Below are 16,539 nucleotides of genomic sequence, written 5' to 3' on the forward strand. Positions count from 1 at the left end.
CAGCTGAAAAATACAAGTCAAGCTCGTTAATCTTTTAATATTTCCAAAACTATTTAGCAGTGGACGTAGCCAGACCAAAAAATGCTGGAAAACTACAAATTTCAGTATGCTGGGGCTCATGAAAGACCCGAATACTATGTGGCGGTATACTTGGAAAACTAAACAGAAGTCTCTGTCTAATTCTCTACTGTGCATTGTAGCATAGCTATTACATAAGTTTTAAAAACAAATGGAGAATTGGACTTTTCCCAGATACTCTGAAAATAATTAAGGGATATGCAGAGTAATCTGTGTCACTACGGGGCACATGAGGAGACATGTTCTCCTCCTCATTCCCTCAGCTGCATTCTCATGAGTGACCTGGCTAACTGGGTCTTCTCTTCAGCATGTCACTTGGGCTCAGATCCTGTGAGTTGTAGCCGCTGAAAGAGCCACTGCAGTGGCACTCAGCACTGGCTTCCTTCTGTTGGCACTTCCGAAAGGATGAGGAAAATGTACATTTAGGTTGGAGGGCTGGTGGGAAGGGGCAGACTTTCCCAAGCTGTGAGCTCAGATATGAGCCCTGAGTGCTATGGAAATGTATAGCCTTTCTTTGGGTAGGGGGTTCTGAACCTCCAAGGTTCGCTTAAGCTGGGAGCACTTCACAGATATCTCTGGTCAATAACAACTGACTGTCTACTCTTGAACTTTGGAATATGTTGAGCCAGTGAGAATTAGTTGAGCACTGAAAGAGTAATCACCATCTCACCAGCATTAAAAAGGCATTCAAGGGGAGAATTTTTTAAAAAACAAAATGCAGTATTATTTTCCTGATTTTTTCTTATTTTTCTGTCACCTTTTTTCTTTCTTTCTTTAAATGATCCCTGAGATTCTTAGGATTCTGTAAAAATGAATCTTGGATCAACCTGTTCATTTACTCATGCCAGTTGAGTAACCTAGGTCTTCACACCTTTTTGACACAGCACGGTGTGCATACATGTTTTAAATCCAATTAAAATCTTGGTTCTGATCTCAGTCCTGCAATAAGAGATGAATGAACAAAGAATTGCATTCAGGTGCACTTCTGCTTGTTACACTGGCAACATACTGAATAAAACAGAATGCTAGTTAAAAGAACATTTCCTTTTCTTCTAAGTCTGGTTAGTATCTTTGACAATGTTTGGAAAGATCACTGATTTATTCTTTGGGACCACTTAATTTGTGCTTTATATAATCAGTTATTTATTCAGTGACATTTTTTTTTCATGCCAAGGTTATTAATGTGAATGTTTTAAAATATCCATCTCTTTTTGCACCACTGCAGTAAGTATTCTGCTTAGGAGTATTAAATCCTTCAAATATATTTCTTCACCTTGATTTCATGAATGCACTGGAATAGTTGATCAGCTATCACTTCTCCAACTGCAGATTAGTTCAAATCAGGGGTTAGGTCTTTGGGATTTTTGTTTTGATCGGTTTGGTTTCGCTTTGTTGCTGAGCTCCTTCTGGAGAGTTATGCTCTCTGTGAACACCCTGCCTATGGGAAAGTAGTCCATGATGTCAAGCAGACCAGCTCTGAGAAGGTATTAAATCCGAATCTGTCAGTTCCAAGATTGCTAGGCTGTACATGCACTTAATGTGGTGGTTTTGCAAGGAGGATTATCCCACCTTTCCATCTTGAAGAAATGCCAAGATAGACCAAAATTAAGAGGTTTTTTAAAAGTCTAAAAACAAAGAAGTACAAGAAATATAGAACCAAGCAGACTCTCAAAAGCAGCAGCAGCAGCAACAACAACAACAACAACACCATAATAAGAGATCATACATTCTGCAGGCCAGAGACCCATTAGAACAGAAAGGTTTTCAAACTCTGACAAAATGTAAGCTAAGAGGGTTTGGGAGTTCCAAATCTTTGGCATGACCAAAAAGAAACCACTCTCACATCTTCCCACTAACTGAGCTTATTTATCATCTTATTTATCATCTTATTTCTGTATTATTTATTTTTCTGTCTAAACTGCTTTGAGAACTTTGGTTGAAGAACAGTATATAAATATCCACAGTAGTAGCAGCAGTAGTAGACAGTGGGACATGCAAGAGAGCCTCCATATTTTTGGCCAGCGGGCAAGCAGACTCATGTAGGAGGAAACGGTCCTTTAGGTATTATGGTTCTAAGCTTTAAATACCATGATGATTTGTATTTTGAATGGGGCCATTTGAATTAGGGCTGCAACTAGTTTAAGAACATAGGAACATAGGAAGCTGCCATATACTGAGTCAGACCATAGGTCCATCTAGCTCAGTATTGTCTACCCAGACTGGCAGTGGCTTCTCCAAGGTTTCAGGCAGGAATCTCTTTCAGCCCTATCTTGGAGATGCCAGGGAGGGAACTTGGAACCTAGATGCTCTTCCCAGAGCAGCTCCATCCCCTAAGGGGAATATCTTACAGTGCTCACACATCTGGTATCCCATTTATATGCAACCAGGGTGGACCCTGCTTAGCTAAGGGGACAAGTCATACTAGCTGCCACAAGACCAGCTCTCCTCTTTTAAGTTTGAATAATCAGCAAGTTGATCAACTAGGGATGTAACTGAAGAGGTCCAGTTCTAATTAGTGCATTTTAAGTCATCTTTTTCTAGTGGTAATGTGCAAACTTTACTAATCAATTGCATTATTTAATCAGCTAAAAGACAGGTGGTTATTGAATGTAATAAGTCTTTAAGCAGTAATCAGCACAGATACAACCATGAAAGTTCGGTAGCCAAAGCCCACACTATATATGCCACTGCTCCAAGCCAGTGAGAGCTGTGATGATTACACCATTCTGTCCCAGAATGCATCACTCCAGGCACCGATATGGTGCCATCAACAAAAACAAAGGAGATGGGTCACTCTCATACATTTTAGGAAGACCCTCAAGACACACCTGTTTTCTCAGGCTTTTAATTTTAAACTGTTTAATTGTTTTTATTTCATGTGATTATTTTAACTTTTTATTCTGTGAAATTGTTTTAACAATTTTTATTCTGTTTTATATTTGTTGTGTTTTAAATTGTGTGCACTGCCTAGAGATGCACATATCAGGTGGTATATAAATATTAAAAATACATATTTTGTGTAGGTTTTAAAAAACTCCTCATCGGCAGAAATCTTGTCAATTATAAACAAGACAGTTCTTAACTTTCTTTTTCATTTCTGCATTCCAGATCCAATAGGGACTGGGAGACAAAATATAGGAACAAAGGGGGTTCTGTGATACATGACCTCAGAATTTCTGCTATTCCCAGAAGAAACCTAGTCTTGTAAGCATTCTACTGTGCCAGTGCAGATAACTAGATATTTAGATTAAGATCTGTACTTTCAGATGCTTGGCCAAAGCTCACCCAAATTCCAAACCTTTGGAGAGTCATCAATCAATATGAATTTCCCTCATTATATGGATTTGACAGATCCCTTTAACCCTAACATTTTCAGAGGGATTTCAAGGGTTTCACACCACAGCCCCTGTTCCAGTCCACAGGAATGATCTGACTGAGTTCCATTTCCTTCTTAGAAGTTAGGGCTCACTTTTACTTATAGATGTGCTCCTGTCGTGAACTAACATACAGAATGGGAATTTGCACAGCTATGCAAAATTATGCTCTAGGCACCTCTTAGAAACATTAGAGTCCCTGGGGTACAAGTTTCAGTGATAAAGGTCCAAGATTGATTTCTCTCATGGCTTATTCTCTTTGTAATAGGAGTAAAACAAAAACAAATACCTCAGACAGGCGTGTGTGTGTGTGTCCCCCCATGCATGTGAGAATGCATATATGTGTGAGTAAATAGCAACAACTGAAAATATATATTCACTCACATTTGATGGGTTTTGATGTTTTCTAAATAACATGTTGATTCTAAAGAAGAGATATATATCAAGTTTGTAAAGACATGGGCCAGTACCCAGACTAGTGTGGCACTAGCAGAAGAGATTGACAACTACTACAGTTACTATGAATATTATATACCATTTGCCTACAAAATCCCTCAAAGTGGTTGAGAACCTTTGTATTGACAAGTTATGCAGTCCGATGTGCAATCATGTAGCATGACCTTGTATATATTCCAGAGAAGGTCTTCCACTTATGGACGTGCAACATCACAGAGTCCCACAACTTTACGCAGCTCCACAGACTTAACATTTGCACAACAATTTCCTGTTGCTCTAGCACAGGGGTGGGCAAGTATGGCAAGTGGCTGGCAGATGGCTGGCAAGCTGGCTAATGGGAGATGGGATGCAGGGGGAAGACGAGCCAGCCAGCCTCTTGGCTAGGGGTGTGCACAAATCAGTATTTTTATTCAATTCAAGCTAGAATCAAATTGCAAAAACTCAAATGGATTCGTCAAAAACAGCCGGCGTGGCCAGCTGCCACTGCGAATCAAGCTCAAATCAAGTCAATTCAAGTGATTTTACCACCATTTTGAGACACATTTTGAGCGGGGGGGGGGACAGGCCTCAGAATGGTGCTTTTTTCCAGGGAGAGCTGGTCTACCAACTGGCATCGGCGGTTAAACCAGCCCTCCACTCTGGACTTAGTGCATCAGCATGCCTTGGAGGTCTGGTAGACCAGGGTAGACCAGTCCCCCGAGATGGGCTGATGTGTGACCCAGTGAGCTTCATGATTGAGTGGGGATTTGAATTTGGGTCTCCCCAGTCCTAGTCCAACTCTCTAACCACTACACTACACTGGCAGCTTTCCAGCCATCTGTTGTGGCTGGTAGGATCTCTGTTGTTGGACAGGCAGGCAGCAAAAGCTGGAGATATATTGAGCTTCTGGTGGACAGTGTTCATCTGGTGAATCTGACTTGAACAAACATCTTTTTATATTTTATCATGAGTGGGCAGGGAGGGGGAGGGGGAATGCAATGCTTCACACAAAGTCAGTAAGGTGCAATTATAATTTAATGGATATTGAATAAATACTAACCATACTCTAATAGAAATCAAAATTCAATCAACAACATTAGCATGGGTTAAGATTTTTACAGTTATAGCCAAATGTGTGGGGAATTGTTCATTAAATTATTATTTCATTTAACGGGCTTGGCCTGTTGTATTTTTCTCTCTCCTGCAGTTGGTGCCCTCCATATCTTTTGTATGGTAAGAAAAGAAGTGTTCTCTTCTCCTTCTCCCTCTTGGTTTGTTTTAAAGTCATAGGTGAAAGGCTATCAGATTAAGCCATTGGTGTAAGGGGATCCAACTCTTTTCCTTCACTGCAGCTGACCTGTTTATGCCAGGAGTGGTGAAAGCTGAGCTGGTTTCCTCTCTCCAGCATGTTTCTTCACAGTTCAGCTTGTATTCTTGTGTTGTTCAGCTGAAAGCTTCCCCTGTCGTGATAGAGAAACGAGAAATGTCATGCCCTCTATTCTCCAGGAGAATGTCATGCCACAGGTTTAGCTTATATTTGTTAGCATATGTCAAGAAAACTAGTGTATATTACAGGAACATTCCTGCTTTCTTTTTCATCAGGAAAAGGAATGTTTGTCATCCTAAATCCAAAATATAATGCTAGCTGAAAATATGTATTTTTAACAAGAGTCATCTTTCTATTTTATAGTTTCCCATTCCTCTAAGAAAGAATTAATTTGGCAACCTGTAGAAATACTGGCTCACATATTCGACAGCATTAGAAAGGCAAACAGGAGCTGCATGTTCACAGGAGGCTACTTCGGAACTCAGCTAGCGCATTGCTGAGTAGCTGTATGCGCATAGGAGGAGGGGGAGTAATTTTAGCTTGTCCCCCACCTCTAACATTGCTATTTGGCTGCCAGGAATATGACCCTGAAGGCTGTGTGACCCTCAGGGACATATTCCTTGCACCCAAAAAGCACTTTCGGAAGGAGGGCAGATCAGCTAAAATTGTTACCCACTTCCCTCCAACTTGTGTTTGGCTGCCTGTCAATGCTCTGACTGAGCTCCAAAGCAGTCTTTTGAGAGCATGCAAATGCTGTCCTGCCCTTCTACATCCATAGAACATGTGAAACATTGCCAAGAAACATAGGGTTGCTTTTTTGTGGCTTTCCCCCCAACTACTAGGGGTACAGCAGGGAGGGGGAAAGAGCTACATAGAGACACTAATGCTGCACTCAGTTGTTACAGCCCAATCATTAAGAAGTGATTTGTCACGCATTTGGTTATTGTTTTTATGCTTTACAAAGCTATAGTGATGTTTGTAGTGGTTTGTTACTCAATGTCTTGATATCTATTATTGCCTTGTGATTATGAATTCTTTATTGTAATATTCTGTATGTACATTTGGGATGTGGGTTACATTATTAATGGGATAAGCTGCCCTGATTGTTGTTGACTTTGTATTATTTTTATACTTTTGTCAGGTTCTGATGTAAACTTTTTTCAGCATCGTAATTTTAGAAAGATGGTTTGACTCTGACATTAGCCCTATTCAGAGCCTCAATAAAAAAGTATACTATACTTATGTACAGTATCCCAAGGGTGGATCAGCAAGCCCTGCCCCATCGCTGACACACCAAGAAGCATCATGCTACCACTAGAGATGTGCAAGCTGGCCCTGAAGTCTGTGTGGCCCTCAGAGACATATTCCTGGCAGCCAAATAGTACTGTTGGAGGGAGGGCAGATCAATTAGAACTGGACTGGTCTCCCAAGGAGCCTGATTCTATTCAAATTGAATCTGAATCTATTCAACCTGTATGAGGGAAGGGGAAGGAAGGGGAGAGCCTCCTGTCAGCCTCTTTTTAAAAGAAAGAGGTGCCAAGGTGCCGGGAAATTACCTTTACTGTGCAGGCGGGGGGGGGAGAGATGGAGACCTGACCCGCCATCCCCCTGTGGCCAGTTGGCCACTGCTTTTAAAAATAAGAGGCACAGAGGAGCTGTTGAACCACTCCTGAGAGCGGTAACTGCAGAGCTCATGGCAGTGGGGAGGTGGTAACCCAATCCACCATCTCTTCCAGGTCATCCAACCCTGTCATCCCCAACCTAATGGCCAGCCCACTCACGCCTCACTAACCCTCTAAATGGCCTTTGCACATACATGGGGAGGCCATTTAAAGGATAGCCCGGAATTCTTTTAGCTAGGATACCAGTATTTTTGCAGAAACACTGGGCTATCCCCAGTGTCCTCTGTCCTCTTGCTCAAGTAGATAGTTGGCCTTCTCAGTAAGTTTTTCTTTACTGAAGGGTTTAATGCACCTCTTGTTCTCTGTAACAGACAGTTTTCCATCAACAGAAACCAAGCCCTGAAAGAGCTGCCTTTTATTTACAAGATTGCACTATATAATTTTTGTGCTGTAGTCAAATGTCTCCTGTACTTTAGCAAAATGTAAACATTTTGAGATGTCTTGAAATAACATCTTGAGAGGACAGCTAATGTTCTTCAAAATTTTAATTTGATTAACCAATCATATTATCTGAATGCACTGTATCCGTCAGAGTTCTAAGAAATTTCCTATAGAAGTTGTGCAAATTTAACTGCTATTCGATGTTATGTCTTTACAATGATTACATTCTTTTGATTATTTAAATCTTTTTTCCATTGCCTGCACAAACCTTCCTTTTCTCTTGCTGCAATGACCCCTACTTAAATTAAAGTTAAAAGGGAAAGTCTCAAATACTTCAGTTTTGTATCATGCTAAGAATGTTTTGTCTTTCTTTCTCTGGAACCCATCGCTGACCTATCAGAATTATCTTTGTGTATATTACCAAATTAATGAGCAATGCTACAAACCTGCCTTCCATATCCTTGGGATTATGTCCTCCTGTGGGACCAAGGCATTACAATTCCAGAGGAATTGTTCATCACCAACCACCCCGGAGTATCTCACATTAATTTGGGAATGCCATAGACGTACCAGTAAAGAACTGGTGACACGATTCTGCCCATATTTATTTATTAAAGCCATGTATTTCCATCTTTCTACCTATAACAGATGAAACCAATTTGCCAACTGAAAAACAGCAATAGCAATGAATGTCAAAGTATCACAATGCTTTGGACCCAATGTTTGGGGAATTAAAATAAATATTGATTAGTACTTATTTAGAGACTAAAAGAATGACTGCCCCTTGAGTAGAACGATTGTTCTTTTGCATCCAGGCTAAGAGCGCCAGGAGTCGACACTGACTCGACGGCACACTCTACCTTTCAGAGCCCACAAGGCCTGAATATTCATTTGGAACATTAATATGCTGCCCTCTGTATAAAGCTGCATTGCCAGACCATTAGCCTGTCTAACTCACTTTCATCTATACCAGGAGTTCTCAACAGGGGGTGTCATGGATCCCACCATGCGTCATGGCCTGGTCTCAACCAGCCCCATGATCTTAAGCTTCACCGCTGCCACCAAGAAGACTTTTGTACTTTTTTCTGGCTGTGTCTACTAAAACATCATTCCAGAAGACCTGTTTCCTTCAAAGCTAGGTAGGGTGGAAAGGCTTCTAAGCATGGGGTGGGGAAAACAGACGGAGGCTACAGTTTGTTAAATGAAAAAGAGAGATGAATTTCGCTTCAACAAAACAGTTGAATTCTAAACAGTAGTTCTTTTGGAAATTTTAGTATGAAGAAAGTTTAGTGCAAAGAAACATCAGCCAAATGAGCATAAGGAACAAATGAAAGAGGAGGGGGAAAGCATCCAATCTATCCTGCACGAATACTGGACTCTAACTCAGAGTCCTTACCAAGAGTCCTTGTGCAATCACCCCTAGTCAGCTTCTGCAGCAAGCCTGGTTTGTCCCTTGCTTAGCCTCAGGTCCTGATCTTCCTTCTCAGTTTGGGGTAGGTAGGGGGTCAATCCTACACTGTTCCTTAAAAATTGAGAGGCTCTATGAACCACACCACCCACTGAGATCATCTGGAGAGATTCGTCTGCAGTTGCCACCTGCTCATCTGGTGGCTACTCAGAGATGGGCCTTCTCCGTTGCTGCCCTGAGGTTTTGAACACACTTCCTGCTGAAATAAGAGCCTCTTCATCTCTTACAACGTTTTACAAGGCAGTCAAGACACATTTGTTCACCCAGGCTGTTAATTAGATATTGTTTTAATTGTGTTTTAATAGTTTTAAATTTTAAATTTTAATTGTTGTAAAGTTTTAATCTTTTTATCTGTTTTTATTATTTTGTTGTAAACTACCCAGAGACTTGTGATTTGGGCAGTATATAAATGTTTTAAATAAATAAACAAACAAACTTGGGACTGGGCCTTTTCTGTGGCTGCCCCATGGCTTTGGAATGCGCTCCCTGCTGAAATAAGAGCATCTCCTTCTCTGTTTGTTTTTAAGGTACTGAAGACATACCAGTTTTCCCAGGCTTTCAATTGAAACTGAAATTTTAATATGTTTTTATTTATTGAGATTTTTATCTGTTTTTATGATTTTTAATTGTTTTATATTGTTTTTATATTATGTCTTAACTTGCACACCGCCTGGATATTTCTACATCAGGTGGCATAGAAATTCAATAAATAAATAAATCAGGTCTGCTGAGCCTCCAAGCCCTGAACATTCAAACCCAAGTTGAGAGCTGGCAAGAACTAAAGTGGCAGAAATAGTTGCAGCTTGAAGCTTTACATTCTGGCATTGCTTGACTGGTTCCAAAAGTTCCCTGATGTCAGGCATGCACTCAAACCAGAATGAATCTTTGTTGTTTTGAGTAATTAAATACTGATCTTGAATTTAACTTTTACATGATGTTTGCGGTCTCCAAGTCTTTTGTATTTGCTTCCTAATTAAGATGTTATTAATGACAGGACCTTGCAAAATAACATGAAGCAAATGCATTGCTACCTGGTGCCAAGATTCAAGTTTGATTACACTGCATTAAATATTTTAGCTTTGTTTTGTATGATCGTACAGAATTTAGGGGAAGGAATGATTTTGTATATTTAATATCTCAACCAAGAGCCCACAGGATATCAAGGACAGGGCAGACAATTATAAAAACCTGAGATAAATACTTTATTAGAACATCAAACAAATATTCCTCTTCTTTCTAACTGATGGAAACATTGTTTAGCTGGCAGCCATCCACTTACATCAGCTTACATTATTGCTCAACCAGATTCAAAGGGATCAAATACACATGTAAAAACTGGAGCTGCCCATTTATCATTTCCTCAGTCTAAAAAAGTCAACAACACACATTTTCCTCTAATATACTACATTGTTTGGTCATTCATCATTGTTTGTGGGGAAGATGTAGGGCCAAGATGGAACCCAGACCTCTGGTCTCTGCTCCCACCCCTGAAGAAATTATTGGTGCTATAGGACATCGTCTTCACAAGGATCAAACGTTTAGTCTTGAAAAATGTGTGTACAGCATCCATTTGCACACATATTTCCACCTACTGAATAGGGCCATTCTAGGAGACCATCATTCCTACAACTTGGTGCCTCATTCCTCCACATTAGGTCTTCCATTCCTGGTTGGCAAGGCTGGACACCAGCTGAGGCCCATACACTGTGTTATGGTTTGGCATTGCCCTGCATCTTGAGTGGGAGGGAAGATGAGCAAAAAACCACTTTTTACTCCATTCTCCCCATGGCCACTACAGCTGCCACCAGGCAGAAAAGCTTTTTCTGTGGCTGCCTCCACCAAGTAGCCTCAGAAATTCTTTAAAGGTATTGCATTTTGGTAGAGTGCAATGATCCCTGAGCGCAGTGCAAGTGGGGGAGGGACACAGAGACCAGACTGCATGAACAAATTAGGGTTTTACTAAAAGAAAACTAGTTGTTGTTTTCTTTTATTTATGTATTTTTCTTTCAAAACTGTTTTGTTCCCAAGACTGTGGAATGTGCTTTCCAAGGCCTTCATTGCTACCCTACCAAGTGCTAGTCTGTGGCGAATTTCTTGACTGTTGGATCCTTTACTGTTGACAGTTGATCCTAAAAGGCAGAAGCTATCTACCACTTCAATGTCTTCATTGTCAATTCTGAGGCTAGTTGCTGTACCCGTTGTCATTAGTTTAGTCTTTACATTTAGTTGTAGTCCCATTTTTTCACTGTGCTCCTTAACTTTCATTACTAGAGCTTGCAGATCATCTGCATTCTCAGCTGTCAGAGTGGTGTCATCAGAGTAGCGCAGGTTACTGGTGTTTCTTTCTCCAACTGTAAAACCACACTCATCTTCTTCCAATCCAGTTTCTCTCAGTATATGTTCAGCATATACGTTGAATAAAGGAGAAAGTATACAGCCTTGTCTTACTCCTTTGCTGATCTGGAACAAATCTGTTTCATCATGTTCCATCTGGACTGTGGCTTCCTGTCCTGTATATAGGTTTTTCATGAGAACAATTAAGTGTTCTGGGATGCCCTTTTTTCTAAGGATGTTCCACAACTTGACATGGTCAACACAATCGAAGACTCTTCTGTAGTCAATAAAGCACATATTGACTTCTTTCTGGTATTCTTTGGCTTTCTCAATTATCCAGCATGCATGAGCAATGATGTCTCTTGTTCCTCAGCCTTTTCTAAAACCAGCTTGAACATTCAGTATTTCCCTTTCCATGTAGGGCTCTAATCTATGTTGAATGATCCTGAGCATTATTTTGCTAGCATGTGAAATTAAGGATATAGTGCGATGGTTTGCACAATCTGTTAAGTCTCCTTTCTTTGGTATGAGTATGCCCAACAGACGGCAAATGTGATCAAATCTTTTTACTTCTTGAGAGGTGCTCTTTTTGTCCCAGTGGCTGTCAAATTATTGAAGGCCAAAATATGCCCTCAAGTTCTTTATGGCGCGCAAATTGGGCCTTTTGATAATTTTTCATTATTAGAAGCAGTTCAAACTAAATTCTTATGTGCCATCCTTCAAGCCCCCAGAGGCACAACTAATGTGGCTCTTCGTAGAGAGATTGGGGTTACCACCTTGAAAATGAAAATCTGGTTTTGTATAATCAAATTTCGGCTACATTTGGTTTTCTTCCCAGTCGGTTTAGCGCCTTTAGTGTTAATTGACAGCTTTACATCTAAATGGGAAATAGCTCTGAAAACAAAATTACATCAACTGGGCACGTCCCAAGAAAACCTCATAGGGAGGGGTTTAAGATCAGGCAATATATTTTGTTAGGCAACAACTATTGGACATAGATCTGCAGGAGGAGTGTGCCCGACTACCAAGGGGAATCTATACAGGCTCTCAAAACTTCAGCCACAAATCGGCTGAATATTTAGATCATATGTTTTTACCTAAGTTTAGGAGAGAATTGACCCTTGCTTGTTTGAATGCCCTTCTCTCTGCACTCCTAGATGGGAAATATAAACGAGTTCCATATGCATTGCATCGTTGCCCTTGTGGCTCAGGAGATATAGAGTCAGTTGTTCACGTGATTCTGTATTGTCAGTTTTATAGGGATGCTTGTATTAAGTTTATTGCTCCTCTCTTAAAGATTCATCCTGGCCATACGGATCAATTTTACTTGGATTTTTTGCTGTCAAATTTTAAATCTGTTATTTCTATAAATGTGGCCAAGTTTTGTTTTGTTGCATCCAAACTTCATAGAGCTTGTATTAGCAATTTGAATATTTTGTAAATTATAAATGTATTATTTAAATGTATTTATTTTAAATATTAAGCTGGTCTAAGGACCGTAATAAATTTACTTACTTACTTACTTTGGTATGGGTATGTAGACTGACCTCTTCCAATCTGTTGGCCATTGTGTCATTCTCCAAGTTTGCTGGCATAGTTTGGTTAGAGACTTGACTGATTCTTCTGTTGTCTTTACAGATGTCATTGTAGTACTGCTCCTTGTCTTTTCTAACAGCTTTCTGAAATTCCCTATTAAGTTCCTTTGTGAGCTCTTTATCTTTCTTGACTGTGGCTTCTCTCCTCTTCTTAGCAATTTCCACCATCTGTTCTGACATCTGTTTTGCTTTTCTTCTGTAGGATATAGCAATGACAGTCCTTGGATACAAAAGGAATTGTGGAATGAAATCAAAGAAGTTCTTAAGGACAAATGTGAAAATAGAATGCCAAAGACCTTGGTCTTTGGCAGTCTATTTTCACATTCGTCCTTAAGAACTTCTTTGATTTCATTCCACAATTCCTTTTGTATCCAAGGACTGTCATTGCTATATCCTTCCTGACTATGAAAGCAACATCGTTCCTTCTTTGGTTTTCGTGTTCTGCGTAGTAAACGGTAAGGTTTTCTGACTGAAAGTGTCCCATTCCAGTCCATTTTAATTCACTGGTGCCCAAGATGTCAATCTGTAGTCAATTCATTTCATCTTTCACTGTGTCGAGCTTTCCTGTGTTCATGCTTCTTACGTTCCACATTCCCATTGTAATTCTGTCTTTGCAGCTTCGAATTTTCTTTTCCCATATGGCAATATCAGCTGCTAGATGTCCAGAAGGCTTTAGTCTAACCATGTCATAAACACCATCAGTACTCTGAGAGATCCTCAGCTCTTTCTCAGTAGCATGTTGAGTACCATCCAACCTGAGGGGCCCATCATCTGGCACTATATCAACAATCATTCCATTTTGTCTGTCCATGTGGTTTTCTTGGTAAAATACTGGAGTGGTTTACAATTGGCTTCTCCCGCGCAGTATGCAATGATGCCTTTGTCATTGTCACTGAAGTGATCATCCACCTCCAGCACCTTCCTATATCACTGCTGCCCAATATAGGTGCCTGCTTGCTTTAGCTGGGCAGCTGGGATGACCTTTGCACTTTGGGTGATCCTACTGAGAGTATACCTCCCAGTGTACTTCACTCATCCCTCCCAGGTACACCCCTCCACCACGAACAGGCAGTATAGCAGGACTTGTGGGGAGAGACGGCTTCTACCCAGACCCAAATCCCCACTCTTAACTAAACTTCACTTCCAGCCTCTAACAGTCACTTTCTAACTGCCTCTTACAGCTCTCCAGGGTTCTAAGCCCATACCATTTCATCACACTATGCATGAAATGAAGAGCATAGGAAGTAACAAAGAATTAGGCCATCTTCTAAGTGCTGTATGCTGTACTTAAGACTCATGATAGAGTGAGGCACCATATGAAAGCACATGTGTGACAACATCTCAGGCCTAGAAAACATTGAACAGCTAAGACAGCAGAGCACAATGGGAGTTCACCCAGAACTAGGCAAGGTGCAATTCAGCCTTTTCATAGGAATTTTGAAAATGGATTTGAATGCAGAATTCCCACGAAGGGGTTACATATAATCTGAAATTTTAAGAAAAAACTCTTGAAGGGGATGAGTATTATTTATTTATTTTTGCTGCTCAAACGACTGTGACAATAAAGATGATTATTTATTTATTTGTTATTTATTTACATTTATATCCTGCTCTTCTTCCAAGGACCTCAGAGCGGTGTACATAGTTATTTTTATCTTCGCAACAACCCCGTGAGGTAGTTTAGGCTGAGAGATACATGACTGGCCCAGAGTCATCCAGTGAGTTTCATGGTTGAATGAGGATTTGAACTTGAGTCTTCTTGGTCTTAGTCCAACACTCTAACCACTACGCTATGCTGGCTCTCAAAACAGACATTGAAGGTGTTCTCATGACCAGCCTAACCCAGCCTGGGCAGCCAGGATCCTCACAGATCTCTCTGTTCTCCGCCCGCCTAACTCTGTAAACAAACCTGGCTGCTAGCTGATCCTAAGGGTGCGCTCGCCCCCTTAACCTAGCCTCTGGGTATTGTGTGTCTCCTCAGGCTGAATTCAGCCTAAGCAGACACGGAGACAAGTGCATAGTATACTTGACTGATGGGGGATTCCCTCAATACAATGCGTGTGCCAGGCACTGCATTTTGGGATGCCTGGAGGCCAAAACAACAACAGGTTCTAGCCCTAGATTCCTCCACCCTGCTCTGTGCTTCACAGAGCTACACAGAGCAGGGCTGCCCATGTGCGAGCATGGTGCGCACTCCCACCAGCTTCGCCTTCATCATCTGTGGGGAAAGGAAGATTTACCCTGCATTCCTCAACCCCACCTGCCAGCACACAATGGCAATCATGAGAATCGCCACCTTGGGATTGTTTTTTAATGAAAGGCAGTATATAAATTTAACAATCAATCAATCAATCAATCAATCAATAATTGCCTCCTTGTCTGCGCAAATTGGATGTACTTGCTCTCCAAAGTAGGGATGTGCATGGAACCAGCGAGGGCCAGTTTGATGGCAGAGGGGGGTGGCTTTTAAGGGCAGGGGCAGGTACGTGTACCCCCCGCCACATTTTCCCTACTGGCACACAAGTATGTAAGAGCATATCGGAGTGGCAGCATACCTCCCTGCCACCCCGTGCCGCCTTTGCTACTTCAGCTTACAGGCAGAGAGGTACACTGCCACACCGATGGTCTCTTACATACTCACGCGCTGGCAGGGGAAATGTGGTGGGGGGTAACTGCACCCACCCCCACCCTTAAAGCCACCCCCCAATGTCAAACTTCAAACCGTCCCCGTGTTTGAACCTGTTTGGAGGCCCGTAAAAGGGCCTCCAAACAGGTCTGTGCACATCCCTACTCCAAAGAGGTTCAATGGATATTCAAGTAGTTTCTTGAAAGGAGGGGAATTGTCAGATAGCTCAGTGGTAAAGCACATTCTTTGTATGCCAAAAGCTCCAATTTCAGTCTCTGGCACCTTCAAGTAGGGCTGTCTGAATGACCTCGAGAAGTGCTGCCAATCATGATGACAACACTCTCAATTAGATGGGCCAATGGTCTGACTCTGAGGTATATCTGGGTGCTTTGCAGACTAGCTGCCCAACAGCAGCAAAATGCCTCCATTCAGGCAAGTCACAATCAATAAGTAAACAGCAGGGGGAGCAGTCTCGCGGAAATGAATAACCTGAAAAAACAGCAACATTCCTACACCAGATATACGACGTTCTAGCTCTATATCTCAGTGATTAAATTTGAAACAAAGCATTGGAAATGTGAACAGCACCCTGCTGTCCACGTAGGGACTACGGTGTCACAACACAGGAAGTGGAAGAACACTTCCGAGATACAACGTGACTCCACTGCAGGGTCTAATATGGAAAGCGCCTTGATGAAAATGATGGATTGCACTAAAGTGATAATAACCTGTTTTTGTAACTGTACTCACCATGATTACTACTGCAGCCCTACACTAAAATCAAACAAGTAGGAATTACCCCTTCCCCTTTGAACAGGCCAACCCAGAACTCAAACAGCAAATGAGAGAGAGAGAGAGAGAGAGAGAGAGAGAGAGAGAGAATGTATTGTAAAAGAATAATAAAAAAAATTAGTGGAATGCATAGTAATTAAAATACCTCATTTGAATTTCCCTGGGAAAGCATGATGGGGAATAGGAATCACTTTGATTAATTGCAGACAGAGCAGTTAACTGAGGATAATGAGAAAAGATCTGGCAGCCATGTACTGTATACTCTGGAAACCTGCATGGCTAAAATTAATTTTGCACAGCTTTGTATTAAGAAGTGAGAATAGATTTAGAGGGCTGTCCGTCCCTCATTCCACATCCCAAGTTTCCCTTTTTTAATGCATATATGAACAGATGTGGAAATGGAAGTAGCTCATTGACATGTGGGACCATAGCTCAGTGGAAGAGCAT

Source organism: Hemicordylus capensis, chromosome 4 (assembly GCF_027244095.1).
Source record: "Hemicordylus capensis ecotype Gifberg chromosome 4, rHemCap1.1.pri, whole genome shotgun sequence".
Classification (NCBI taxonomy): Eukaryota; Metazoa; Chordata; class Lepidosauria; order Squamata; family Cordylidae; genus Hemicordylus; species Hemicordylus capensis.